The sequence below is a fragment of the Nanorana parkeri genome, unplaced genomic scaffold, assembly GCF_000935625.1.
Source record: "Nanorana parkeri isolate BGI_ZX_2015 unplaced genomic scaffold, ASM93562v1 scaffold342, whole genome shotgun sequence".
NCBI lineage: Eukaryota > Metazoa > Chordata > Amphibia > Anura > Dicroglossidae > Nanorana > Nanorana parkeri.
The window spans coordinates 1,107,966-1,121,867 of record NW_017306610.1 but is presented as its reverse complement, the minus strand read 5'-3'; positions in this window follow the sequence as shown (position 1 = coordinate 1,121,867).

Genomic DNA, 13,902 nt, shown 5'->3' with positions numbered 1-13,902 from the left:
GGGTCTCCAAGACCCCTAATGTCACCTAGGACCCCCCAAAAGAAGCTGATGAAGCAGAGATCTGCTCCATCAGCTTCTTTGCAGCTTCTGAAGCTGGAGAGTGACACAAGAATGCGGAAGTGATGTATTATACAACACTTCCGCATTCTTTCAGAGGAGAGGGGACCGGATCTCCCTCTGATGCCCTGTGACACAGGCACCATGCTGATCCCGGGCTCGCACCGGGCACAGCGGAGCCCGGGATCAGCGGGACAATGGCGGGGGGGCAGCGGAGGGGGGGGTCCCGCACCGATCGTTGCAAAATACAAGCGATCGCTTGTATGTTAACAGGCACCGCTGTCTGTTTTTAAATTGCGGTCATTTCCCGCACGCGCGGGGGCGTGTCTGAGCGGACGTCTAAAGACGCCCGCTCAGATCTAGAGCGCTCCAGCCGGCGTTTTTTTTATTACGGCCGGCTCGAATGTGGTTAAACAAATATTTTGCTTTTACTTACAATTACGGTTTTCCACTTCCTGGTTGAGTGAGGCACAAGTGTATCCCTGGCCTCACAGATGCATCCTATGAAAGCTACATCACTAGTGCCTTCCTGGGAAGTCTTATCTGTAAACTGAAAAATCTCATGAGATTGCCTGCCCCCTCCCCCCCTCAGATGATGTGTACTGTCACATGTTCCAGGAGGCAGACCCAGAGTTCCAGGAAGTAAAGGGAATAAATGTATGTCTTTATTGAACATGGTCACTGTAGAACAGCATGGGGACGAAAACAAGGTATGCAAAGAATAAAAAGCCTGCAATTTTTCACTGATACTCTGGACCAGGGGTGCCCACAATTTTGTTTTAAGATCTACTTTTCAAATGACAAGCTACATGAGATCTACCAACGAAAAAAAAAACCTGTCTCTGGCTGTCTCTGTCTTCGCTCTCTTGGCTGTCTCTCTCTTCGCTCTCTTGGCTGTCTCTCTCTTCGCTCTCTTGGCTGTCTCTCTCTTTGCTCTCTTGGCTGTCTCTCTCTTTGCTCTCTTGGCTGTCTCTCTCTTTGCTCTCTTGGCTGTCTCTCTCTTTGCTCTCTTGGCTGTCTCTCTCTTGGCTGTCTCTCTTCGCTCTCTTGGCTGTCTCTCTTCGCTCTCTTGGCTGTCTCTCTTCGCTCTCTTGGCTGTCTCTCTTCGCTCTCCTGGCTGTCTCTCTTCGCTCTCTCCCCTGGCTGTCTCTCTTCGCTCTCTCCCCTGGCTGTCTCTCTTCGCTCTTTTGGCTGTCTCTCCTCTCTCTCTTTCCTGGCTGTCTCTCCTCTCTGTCCTGGCTCACCTTGCTGTATTTTGCAACAGGCTGTGTAAACTAATATTCTTTAATGTAATATAAAGCACTTCCACCACCAGTATCCACCAGAAAGGTGTCAGCGAGCTTGGCTCAACAGACTCAGGCTAATAGGTAATCATGTGTGCACAGCTAAATAAATATAAAATGGAATAAAGGGGCCACCATTCACACCCTTTGTGATGTACCAGCATCAGCTTTGAGAGCTACTGGTAGATCACGATCTACCTAATGGGCACCCCTGCTCTAGACCAAAACAAATTTTTAACACTGGCAGTGTGGAGGAAGTCCACTGCAAGAGTAGTTTGTTTCCCTGGAATTCATCTTTAACACTTAAAGTACATCTAAATCCAATTACAAAATGTAATATATTTCAGCATACTAGTCCTAAGATGAGGTTTTTACAAAGTACATTTCCTGCAAGTACAGTAAATAGCTGTTCATCTGTCCATCTTTCTGTGCACTGAATTGAAATCACTAACAATGTTTTGTTTGCCTATGGAAGCTTGTCGTTAAGCCTCTAGGCTTAAATGATGAGCTGTCTAAGCCAATGGTGAAATGAGAGGCATGCAGTCTCTTACAGAGCCCCTCAAGAATGGAAAAAAAAACAGTCTGAAAGAAGCTGTAGCTGAAAGATAAACGTAAATAACTTGCACCTTAACAAAAGCAATGGAGAGAACCTCCTTGGGATCTACCAGAGCAGGTCAGAGGGAAGGAAGTATAATGTCCTAGTTATGGTGAAAAGATGAAATCACCTTAAGTATATAAAGAAAATCCCTAGGTCTCAAGACAACCCTGTCTCTGTGTATAACAAGACAAGGTTCTATAAAAGAGTGCCACCAACACAGAAACTCATTTTGCGAAGGTGATGACCACAATGGAAGCCAACCATGTGGGTGGAAGTTGACAGAGGAATATCTTTAATTGGTTGAAAGGGCAGTGTTTAAAGAGCTGACAGTAGCTGGTTGTGATCCCAGGTGGATGTATGGGTGAAACTATGTAGTCAACACCCTGTACAAAGACTCATCAAGAAATGACAGGCAAGCAGCCTTTGAAGAAAAAAAATTGATAGACCCGAAATCGAGCCTCGATAGTGCATAGGCAAGTGGTGATACAGAATCAGTCTGATAAAGGTCATAATGCACTCCAGGTATTTCCTTTGATTCAATTTCCTTGCCTCGCCACTTTCCAAGTGTGATGGTAGACCTTGCAAGAGGTAGACTTTTACCTTTTACGAGCATAGGAATAACCTAATCAGGACTCTATCTCTTAGGACTTGAGCCCCAACAGTCATGACATTAAATCCAGAGACCATCAAGAATGCAGGTAAATTAGCCCTTGAGACAAAAGATCCAGGTGATCTGGAAATACACAGGGAGTGTCTGCCAGGAGTCTGATGAGGTCAGAGTACCTCATCCATCTGGGCCAATTCTGTTTAATAAGTATAACCGTAAATGCCTTCAATCTCTATTCTCAGTGCAGACGAGGAAGAAGTTTCAGAAGAGGAAAGGAGTAGATCAGGTTGAACTGATCCCACAGAGTCACCATGGCATCTGCGACCATGGCTAGATTATTCCAGTACCTGGAGGCAAACTTGCTTAATTCGTTTTTGAATGTGGAAGACAGGAGGTCTGCATCCAGCATTCCTCACATGCACTAGAGGTCTTGAAACACCTTTTGGGAAAAGAGTCCAGAGTCCAGAGTCAACGAAAGTCCACCTGCCAATGTTCTATGCCTGGAATGTGCCCAAAAGCCAGGGCTGGAACGTGAAGCTTTGTCCAAACTCGAATCTCATCGGCTCTTCTTTGAACTGCAAGACTTATGGTTCCTGTCTGGTGACTGATGTACAGTTGTGTGTAAGAAAGGAAGTGCACCCTCTTTGAATTCTATGGTTTTAAGCATCAAAATATAATTAAAATCATAGGGTCCTTTTGCAAGTCTTGGAATTATGTAAATATAACCTCAGGTGAACAACAGATGACATTACACCATGTCATTATTTATTTCCTAAACATAAAGTCAAAATGGAGAAGCCACATGTGAAAAACTAAGTACACCTTATGATTCTATAGCTTGTAAAACCTCCTTTAGCAGCAATAACTTGAAGTAATCATTTTCTGTATGTCTTTATCGCTGTCTCATCATTGTGGAGGAATTTCAGCCCACTCTTCTTTATAATGTGACTTCAGTTCATTGAGGTTTGTGGGCATTGGATTATGCACAGCTCTCCTAAGGTCCCGCCACAGCATTTTAATCGAGATGAGGTCTGGACTTTGACTGGACCATTGCAACACCTTGATTCTTTTATTTTTCAGCCATTCTGTTGTGGATTTTCTCTTGTGCTTGGGATCATTGTCCTGTTCCATGACCCAATTTCAGCCAAGCTTTAGCTATCTGACAGATGGGGTTGATTTACTAACCTTATAAACACACCACGAACATGTATACACCTCTGTAGTGTGTTCCCTCCCAGCATGATCTATGGGTGGAATCTAAACACCTTTGTAGTGTGTACACACCCAGCAGGTGTGTTGTGCAAAGCCAAGCATGAATTGCAAGGTGATGTTGTGTAAATTAGCTCTATGTTGTGTTGCTTGCGTTGATGAATGCAGGAATGTAAATGCATGAGCTAACCATTTTTGTCTAAACTGTGAATCAGCATTATATATGCATCATGTGCATGATTTTTCCATATATGGCATTAGTGGAAATATGCTTTTAGAGACTTTTTGGTTGATAAATACGTTTTGCTGTGTGAAAATCACACGCACCTGGTGTGTGCATGTGTTTTTAGGTTAGTAAATCACCCCCATGGCCTCACATTTGCCTCTTAAATACTTTGGTATACAGAGGAGTTCATGGAGGACTCAATGACTGCAAGGTGCTCAAGTCCTATGGTTGAAAAACAAGCCCAAGTTATCTTGTTATCCACCACTGTGCTTGACAGTTGGTAGGAGGTGTTTGTGCTCATATGCTGTGTTTTTTGTTTTTTGCCAAACATGACGCTGTGCATTATGGCCAAACATCTCCATTTTGGCCTCATCTATCCAAAGGACATTGTTCTAGAAGTCTTGTGGTTTGTTTTGCACTCTGAGCGTAGTAAGAATAGCATAGGGGCTAGCACCTTGATAAATATTTATGGGGCAGTGGACAGACCAAAGGGGATGGAAACAAACTGGTAGTGATGCATGCCCACAATAAGACGCATTTAGCATTGATGGATGGGGACATGCAAGTAGGTATCCTTGATGTCCGCAGAAGCCATATATTTGACTGAGTTTACTGATGACTGACCTGGTAGATTCGAAATGGACTTTTGTGCACTCGAATAAAGACATCAAGAGATTTTAGATCCAGAATAGGCCATATGCCCCCATTTGCTCTGCAAACTGAGAATAGGTTTAAGGAGAAACCTTAAAACCATTCCTTTCTGGAAACATGGAACTGACTCTCTCTAAGAGAGGACTTATGCTGGAGCAGCAAGAAGGCTTTGCAAAGCAGTTTGCAGGTTTGACAACATAAAGTGGGACGGAGACAGAAATGGAAAATCTAGCTTGTAACCCCTGGACATCATGTCGTGTACCCACACATTCGAGATGTCAGTCCAGGAGGTTGCAAAAGCCAACGGATGTCCCCCCACTGTGAGAAGTAGGGGCATCCCCTCATTGTGAGGAGGACTTCCTTGCAGGCTTAGAAGATTTTGGAGTACAAGGTTTGCAATAGACCTGAGTCCCGGAACTGGACTTGGACATGTGTCCTCGGAGGCACCAGAGAGTCATTCTCCCTTTAAAGGGCATACACAGTAAGCATTTTGCACAGTTACTCCGCAGACAAATATGCAGGTGAAAGAGTTTTGTTTGTTTTCATAAGCTCATACAAAAGATTCATTCCAGATATGAGATATACAAATTTGATAAGCCCATCAAAACAATAGTGTAGGGCAACAGGCCTAATAAGACTTGTTATTAATTTTAAACCAAGTGATCCATGAGGATTAATTTATGTGCCTTAGTTACATTTTTAGTCCTTCCCTCAGGGTTTGACAAACTGACATGACAGCATGACTGCCAGGGGTGTCCCTAGTCTTTTTGCTGTTTGTGGTGCACTCTTCTTGTGCACAATCAGTGAGGGTGGGGTGCTTGTGAAGAGATGTGTATTCTCCCTCCCTAGCTCTTAGCAACCTGGGACTTTCTTGCCAGTGTGCCACTGAGCTCCTTGCCACCAGTGGGTAGGGAGATAAGTATGGCCCTTAGCAACCTGGGACGCACTGGCTGGAAAGGGGGCACACTACAAACATTGTACAGCAGAGCAGCCATGTCGCTCTGTCTGCCACTTCCCCAAGTGACCAAAAGAGATGCCGTATGAGGCAACAGCCTCTGGCTGCCTCATTATAGGGACAGCCCTGATGATGGCAATGTAGGCCATGCCAGGAAGAACCAGTCTAGCAGCCAGCCGGGATTGTGCTTTAGGTGAGTATAACTGCAAGGATTTGGAGTTTAGTTGCTCTGTGTTCTTTTTTAAGAAACACTGCTTAAGGACTTGTAACTTTTAGCAGTTAGAGAACAGATAGGTCCTCTTTCAATCTTAATATTTAAAGAGTCTGAAAAGAAAAAGAGGGGCACATGCGGCCCCAAAAACACCAGTATGACAATTGGATTTAAAGGGGAAAAAAACAAAATTACAAACGTTTACCTATTTTTTAAGGAAATAACTATTGAATGGCAGATTTGTATTGCTGTCCATGGTGCTGAAATGCTGTGTACTGTATATATGCCCTCCATGGTGCTGAAATTATTTTGTAAAAATCACAGATACATATTTGTACGCATCTTTTTGTATTGTATTATGTGCAGTATGTTTTTCTCCATGTTCTATAGCATCACAACTTATTTAATTATATTGTAATTAATGCGTGTTTTATTGAGCAATATTATCTTTCTGCATGCATGATTTTATGATTAGGACTGTGGCTTTTTATCTTCTTTGACCTTCTTCATGTTATTGTGTTCATAGCTCTGTAATTATTCTAAGTATGCATAAAAAGCTATTCTACTTCACTTTTTTTCAATGATTAGAAGTGAAGGCACATTAACAATATAAATTGTTGGATTCCTCCCTTTTATATTCCTCAATAAACAAAATACGATTTTTGAGGTCTATTTGCGATTGTATTGTCTTTTGCATAAGCACTTGCATAGAATGAGAAAATGTTGAAGAGCATTTTGGAAGAAATTAGAAAGGCTTTGCTTGCTAACAGCAGTTCTCCCTAGTTATCTATAACTGTCTTTCATTAAAATACAGTATATAAACCTTACATCCAGTGGGAGAGCAAAAAGCCATCGACCTGAATCATCGCAGCGTATCATTAAAAGCATTGTTAACCCTTATATAGAGCAGCTTGTCCTGATCCAACCAACCAAGACAATTATATGGGAATGTGCTGCCCAAAGTAACTAGCTCAGTAAAAAAAGAGAGCTGTATATAAATTCCCTCACTTTGTATTATGGCTGCTATACACTTATGTATAAAACAGCTAATAGGCTTGTCGTATAGAGCTTTAGCTCCCTCTCACTGGAATGTCTTGTTATTGGCGTTAAAGGAACACCCCTGAATGATCTGGAATGGCTTATTAGTCTTAAAGGAACAGTCTTGAATGGCTTGTTATTAGTATTAAAGGAGCACCCCTGAATGATCTGGAATGGGTTGTTATTTAAAGTTAGAGGAACACCCTTGAACAGTCCTGGACAATGTGCCCATAGGGTGATTATTATGCAAGGAGAACATGTAAATAGGCTTCAAAAAGCTTTTTATAAGCATTTTGGAACAATCTCTGTTACTTCCCCAGGAAAATAGTTACAACAGCATGACCATTTGTTTGAACAATAATAACAAGCTACTCTGGTGAATCTACCGGCAGGAGAAAGCTAAAGGTCTATACTACAAGCCTATTAGCTGTTTTACATGTATATAACATAAGGTGAAGGAAACCATGTACGGACCTTGTACTCTTTTTGTACTGAGATGATTACTCCTAATATTGCTTTCACATATGCAGCATTTTGTATAGTTGTCTTTGGAATGCTTTTATATATTCAGGTTTTTGTAGTGATTATCAGGTAATGTAAAGAACTAACATCTGTATTCATGTGTTTATAGTTTCTTTGTGCTACAGTATATAGGTGATGAAAAAAAAGTGATGAGGGGTATAAGCCCCTTTCGGGTGTTTATTGCTGTCTGCGTCCCTTATGGGGAGGTTCACATTCATGACCATTGTCATTAGGACTGAAACTTGGAAAATCCAAAAGGAGCACAAGTGCCAGGAAAAGAAATAAATGTAAAAACTGAGAAATCGGCAGTATGAAGCAGGTCCTTTTTTTGCATCTGTAGTCTGAATTTTGGCATAATAGCTGGGGGAAAAGGAGGGGAGGGGAAGGGAATTGCTTTTGCCAAGACTGTGTCCTCCTGCCACTCATTTTGGGGGAAAATATTTTATTTTTAGATGGGAGTTGAATAATCCATTGATATTATTATTATTATTATTATTATTATTATTATTAATTATAATAATAATCTGTATTTTTACAATACAAATTATAGCTGCATCTTACTGTTATTGCACTAAACAAATTAAAACAAAATTAGCTAACAGGCAGCTTCCAATTTGTGTACCCCGATGGGTGAAAGCTCTTAGAAAGAGTTGATTGAACATGGAAATATACTTTTCTTCACAATAACACTGTTTAAAATTCCAGAAGGGCTATTAGTATTTTAACTGTTCATGTTTAAAACATTGGCTGACTTCTGTCATCAGATAGAATGGGTACTCTTCATGGCAATGTGTTTTCATAATAAATAGCAATGAGTGGAATTATCTTCATTAAAGACAATGGTCTCGGGGTATAATTATATTTTGAAGAAAGCTATTAATTTTTCTTAAGCTGCAGTTTAACCCTGCATAAGTAAGTTTGTTTAATGGTTTATAGCCAATTAAGAACTTTTTTTATTTTACTTTAATACGATACTCTTCACACACTTTACATATTTTAATTATTTAAACCTGAAGTTTAATTTGCCTATAATATGCCTTTCCTGTTTACTGCTTTTCCTCCTCCACAAGATACTGATGAAATGTTTACACTTGGTCTAAAATACATAGCTTATTTTAGACCAATTAAAATCCTTATTTGGTCTTTGTGCTTCTCTGTGCAGTTCAGGCAGATCATGGCTGGTGTGAGGGGCTAGCAGAGTGCTGTACATAGCTTTTTAAAAACATCACAACACCTTACCTCCGTACTCCTCTGAAGGCCCCTTACCTCTGCTTCAAGCCGTTATGCAAATATCACAATGCATTGCTGGGTGGATGTCAGTCTGGAGAAGTGGATGTTCCTAGACAGGTTGCATTTGCATGCAGGTTACCCTAAATAATGTCCTTGTGATTCTGAGCCTCCATGATTGAAATAACTGAAATCCAATGAATGAAAGGGCCAGGGACAGAGATACAGGGCAAGAAAGAGCTAGATGATGTTGAATGCCCCCCGACCAGGAAATCAGACTCTTTCTGACTTGCTGCAGTTTCTAATGCACACTGTGAGAAGCTCACAGCATACAGTGAAATCAGTGTAAGCGACTTCAGTGCAGGAGAGGAACCGGTACAATTTTGCAAGACTGAAGGTAGGGTTAGAGTTCAGCTTTAAGCATAGATCATTTGTATATTTGGAGTATATGCTTTTTAAGATTTGTGGATTGTGCAGAAGATTAGCAAAATGCCTCCCAGTACTATGCATCTATTTTTTTTTTTAATGGCTGATATCAGCTAGTGTTAGGTGACTGTTTTCAACCATATTTGAAGTGCTACAGTTAGATTTTGGCTTTATGGTCATGGTAAGTGAACACCAAAAGAATACTTGCAGTAAAAGTGTGAATGCTAAAACATATTTATCATGAAAATGTATTGTGTACTGGTTATTGCTGCTATTAATTTGTGTTTTTTTAAATATTGTATGAATTAATAAGCTCTGCTTTATAGCAACCTTCACCTGCAACAATATAATTTTCTTCCATAGACAGATGGAGATAGCTTTCTATGAGCTTTTCTTAATTGACATCTTTGTGTTTATTTGTTGTGACATCAGAACTAAGCCGTAGATCAAGGTAAGCTCCCTAAATAAGGGAGATAAGCTAATACATGGATGGCTGGCTCTCACAGAGCAGAAAATAGATACTGGATCAGTGATCAGATAATGCTAGTAGTCACTACTACTAAACTCTACGGCCAAATGTAGGGTTGTGTGCACAATGTACTGTTCTGGAAATTAAAGCTTGGTCCACTTAAAACTGTGACCAACCTAAGACAATTCATCATCCTGCTACAGCAGGACAAGTCTCAATCCTCTATTTGTACTCTGCATATTATTAAACTGAATTTCTAACAGATAGATTGATATACCCTCATAAGGGTAGGTAGATCTGGAAAGCATAGTGAAAAGTTATTGGCAAAAAGGTTCCCAAGAAATGTGAGTGGGTAAAGGGCTTTCAATCCACTGAAAAACTCCACCAGCTTCTCACAAGTAAAAAATACTCAAAGTTCATGTAAAAGACTTTTAACAGCATTTATAAACAAATATGTAAAAGTTGTAAAAAAGAAAAGAAAACGTTGCTTAATAAGCTGATGCATTTGTTTTTAGGAAAACCAAACTCATGATGCTGGAACAACCCTGTTTTTTCCCCTGGCTTCCGGTGGACTGGTTTGTGCCCTGTTGTTCTAAGCCATCTTTAGTTGTGCCCATGAGACTTCCCCTTGGCTGCCTGTGTAAAGCAACTTGGCTTCGGTACATGTCCTAACATGCTCGCAGGGGCAGGAAAGCACTGTGTACTTTAGCTGTCCAACTATCACTAAAATGAACACTACTGGTGGGCCTTGGAGAGTACTATTATCCTAGGGATATTGTGTCCTTGATGTGGCAGAGTGGTCCTTTTACACCAGTGAACTACCTGTAGCTTTTGTTGTGAAGACAGCTTCCCCATTATCCAGCATCCAAGAAAATTTCCCCCTAAGGCCCCATATATTTTTTTAGACTTAGCAGAACAGTGTTGGGCTTCATGGGTATGTTAATAATGATGTGAAAATCCATAATGGCAGAAAGAGGTTACCAAAGCGAGAAATTGTGGCATGGAGACTTTTCCATATGTGTGTCCATGAAAAATACAACATACAAAAAGGTTGATTATTTTCAGTAACATCGCGGCTAAACTAAAACATTCACTTTAATTAGTGAAATGTGGCTCTGTGTTAGATTAATCATATTTTATACTTCCATGGATAATGCAGTTATGTCACTGAATGTGATGACATTGACACCCAAGAAAAAAAATTAAAAAAGGACAGTCCCCATTTTGAGAGGTCTGTCCCAGGCAGATGTTGCTGGCGGTCTAGTTCCCCCGCTCTTCTTTTTTTTTCTTCATCATTTTACTTATGCAGCTAAAGACTTTAGCACAGAGCCAAGGAGGCGTTTCATAACACTTCTCTTGGCTCTCTGCTACAGATCTGAAGGCAGCAGGTGGACATAGAGGCCAGCAGATGCACAAGTGATATATTGAAGAAAACAAAAAAAGCTGGTGGTCATAGTGTCAGGACCTGGGGGCTGGACACGTACCAGCAGATACACATTGCCAAGGTATGGCTAGTACTTTAAGGAAGGGAGGAGGGAACTTGTACTAGTTGCAGAAGGTTGTCTTGTCCTGGGGTTCGGGGGGAGATTTTATTGAAATGAGTACTGGTTTCTAGGGATGCACAGATACTTTTCGAGTACCAGTGCAGATACTTGGCATTTTCATGAGAACTACCAGGGTTGCAGCGGTTGCAGCTGGAACCTGGTTCTGGCACTCCACCACTGTCCTGAAATCATCAGTCTGTATTGTTTTAGAAAAACTGTCACATGACCATAAACAAAAATGTATCAGTACTCGTACTTGTAAGTACTCAGCAAGTACCAGTACTCGTACTCGCAAAACTGGTATCTGTGCATCCTTTTATTTATATTTATAAAAACCAAATCGTACATTAAAATATAGATGTACAAATCCCAGGACCTCCGTGTGCTCCTTACAAATGACAGCTGCCTCCTAATTTTTGAATGTTTCTCTAGTGTAGTCTTGGAGCTCAAAAGTATCGGTACATGTACTCGTACTTGTACCGAGTACTGTACTTGGTATCTGTGCAACCCTACTGGTTTCTCATTGGCTGACAAGTACCTAAACTGGCATAAAGCAGTTATCCCCAGCGCAATAGGGATTCTTAACACATCAGAAGTTGCTCTCTGCAGTGGGCAGGGTTTAGAGAGATTATTCGGTTCTGTGATAGAGCAGAGGCACCAAGGTAGAGCAATGTTCTGAAATGGGTCAGTACATCGGTGTTAAGTGGAAGGGGAAAGACATTCATGCAGGGGCTGAAAGAACAACCCCAGCACTAACCATAAAAGTTAAAGGCCTTATGAGCTCCAGGCCCAGATTTTTTTGAATGGTCTCAAAAACATCAGCGAATGTTTCAGGGTGACAAGCTGCAAGTGCCCGCTATGTATTAAACATATAAATACCCAGCATGCTACTTTCTGCACAGACATATGTTCTTTTGTTAATGAGGTGCTCTGTGCGTTACTTACTCCTGATCCCTGCACTCTGTACATGAATTACTCCTGACCCCTGTACTCTATAAATTACTTATTCCTGACCCCTGCACTCTCTAAATTACTACCCAGAGTAGGTTCAGGTTTTATTAACTATACCACTTTAAGCCCCTAACTGTTACCACAATTTAGCCACCTGGAATGTCTGCCTCCTTTTTCCAAAATTCTGTGACCAATTGTTTGAAGGCGTGTTAAAAATGGAACTGTGTTTTGTTTTTTTGTGGCTACAATTTGGCATAGATAGATAGATATCCATTCACCTAACTGTACAGCAGCCGTTTTCCAAGACGTCAATATACGTACCTCACCCTCAATGGTAGTATCACAACTAATCATTGATGCTATAATTATTCTGTCCATTTACAAGTTTCCAGCAGATTGATTATTCTTTCTGCTGCAACTGTGGCTTTCAGTGTAATCTACACGAGTGGGGTGAAGGGCATAATTGTGTTAATATCCTCTCGGTGCATGCTCAATAATAAGGCAGAGCTATTGAATCCCATTACTTCTTGCCTATGGCTCCTATAAATATACTTCTGATCCTACTCTACACCTTCTATCTGCTGTGAACATCAATTGCTTTGCTGCTGCAATGTGGATTGCAGAAACAGAAAAAAAAATAAAGTCTCATTACAATATCGGCTTGTAGCCATAATCACCCTTTATAATGGCTGGCAATTTGTGCAGATAGAATTGCATCTCCCTTTCTTTTTCCTGCAGCATGAATAGCTTTTTATATTACAGCAGACCAACACGCAATCCTCTAGTTAGAACATGAACAATAAAGTAGATTAATATTTAAACTAGTAATTCATTTATTTATTCAAACATAAGTCCTGAGCCACAAAATCAAGTTACAAGAAGTTTCAAGAACCTGGAGTATAACCTAGAAACACTAATCAAGGACAACAAACCATATAAGTGAAAGGAAAGCTGGAGTAAAAGAATATGGCTATTTTTTCTGACTAATTTGACCATTCTGATAATGCTAATGTCATGGTTGTCCTTCTGACCCAGTAGCTTCAATACCTTTTAAAAGCACAGAACCAGAAGTTATTCAGATTAGGCATTCTAACTTTCTAATTTCCATGCTTGTTCTGGGTCAGTGATTCAGAAACTATTGAAGCCAGATATATCTAGATAATGTTTATAGGTGGTGGTCAGCAATGGCATCCCATTTACTTAGATTGTATGTGACTGCTCTATCAGGAAATGCTCAGACCCTTCAGCTAAGATTTTCCAACAAATATGCAACATTCACTGGATAGTGCGTGCTGGACAAGTCACCCTATCTGACTGCCAGATGGAGAAGTCATGTAAAGCAAAATGAACCAGATTTCAATAACAAATATATCCTTGGTGTGCAATTCTGTATAACTTCATGTACCAGATGTGCAGCAATATGTGAAAAGTATTTCATGCATATAATGTTTAGCAACAGCATGGTAAAAGACAAAATATCCTTTTTAGATTTGAAAAACACCAGAGAAATGTCATTGTTCACCATAATCATCTGATGTGCCGGTTTGTGATCTGCAGTAGCTTTGGTAACATTAAAATTTCCCACCAACCTAAAGCATATGTTTCAATCCACATAGTCTACACAGCTTTACAATGGCCAGACATCACTGCAAATGGGGAAACCCGATGAACTAGATATAGATGGTAGATTGAAAATAAGCTCAACGGATCCATATTTGTGAGGTCCCCTTAATTTCTATATTTGGCTTGTCAGTTGTTTCTCGTCCTCCATTATTCACATACTCTTATGTTCGCCTATTAAGTTTCTGCTTTTCTTATATTAAAGTTTTGGTACTGCTGTGCTTATAGGACCTCGATAACATCGTGTCATATGGAAAGATGTGTGGTATTTTACATAGGAATAATTGTCACTTTAAATGGCTGTTCCG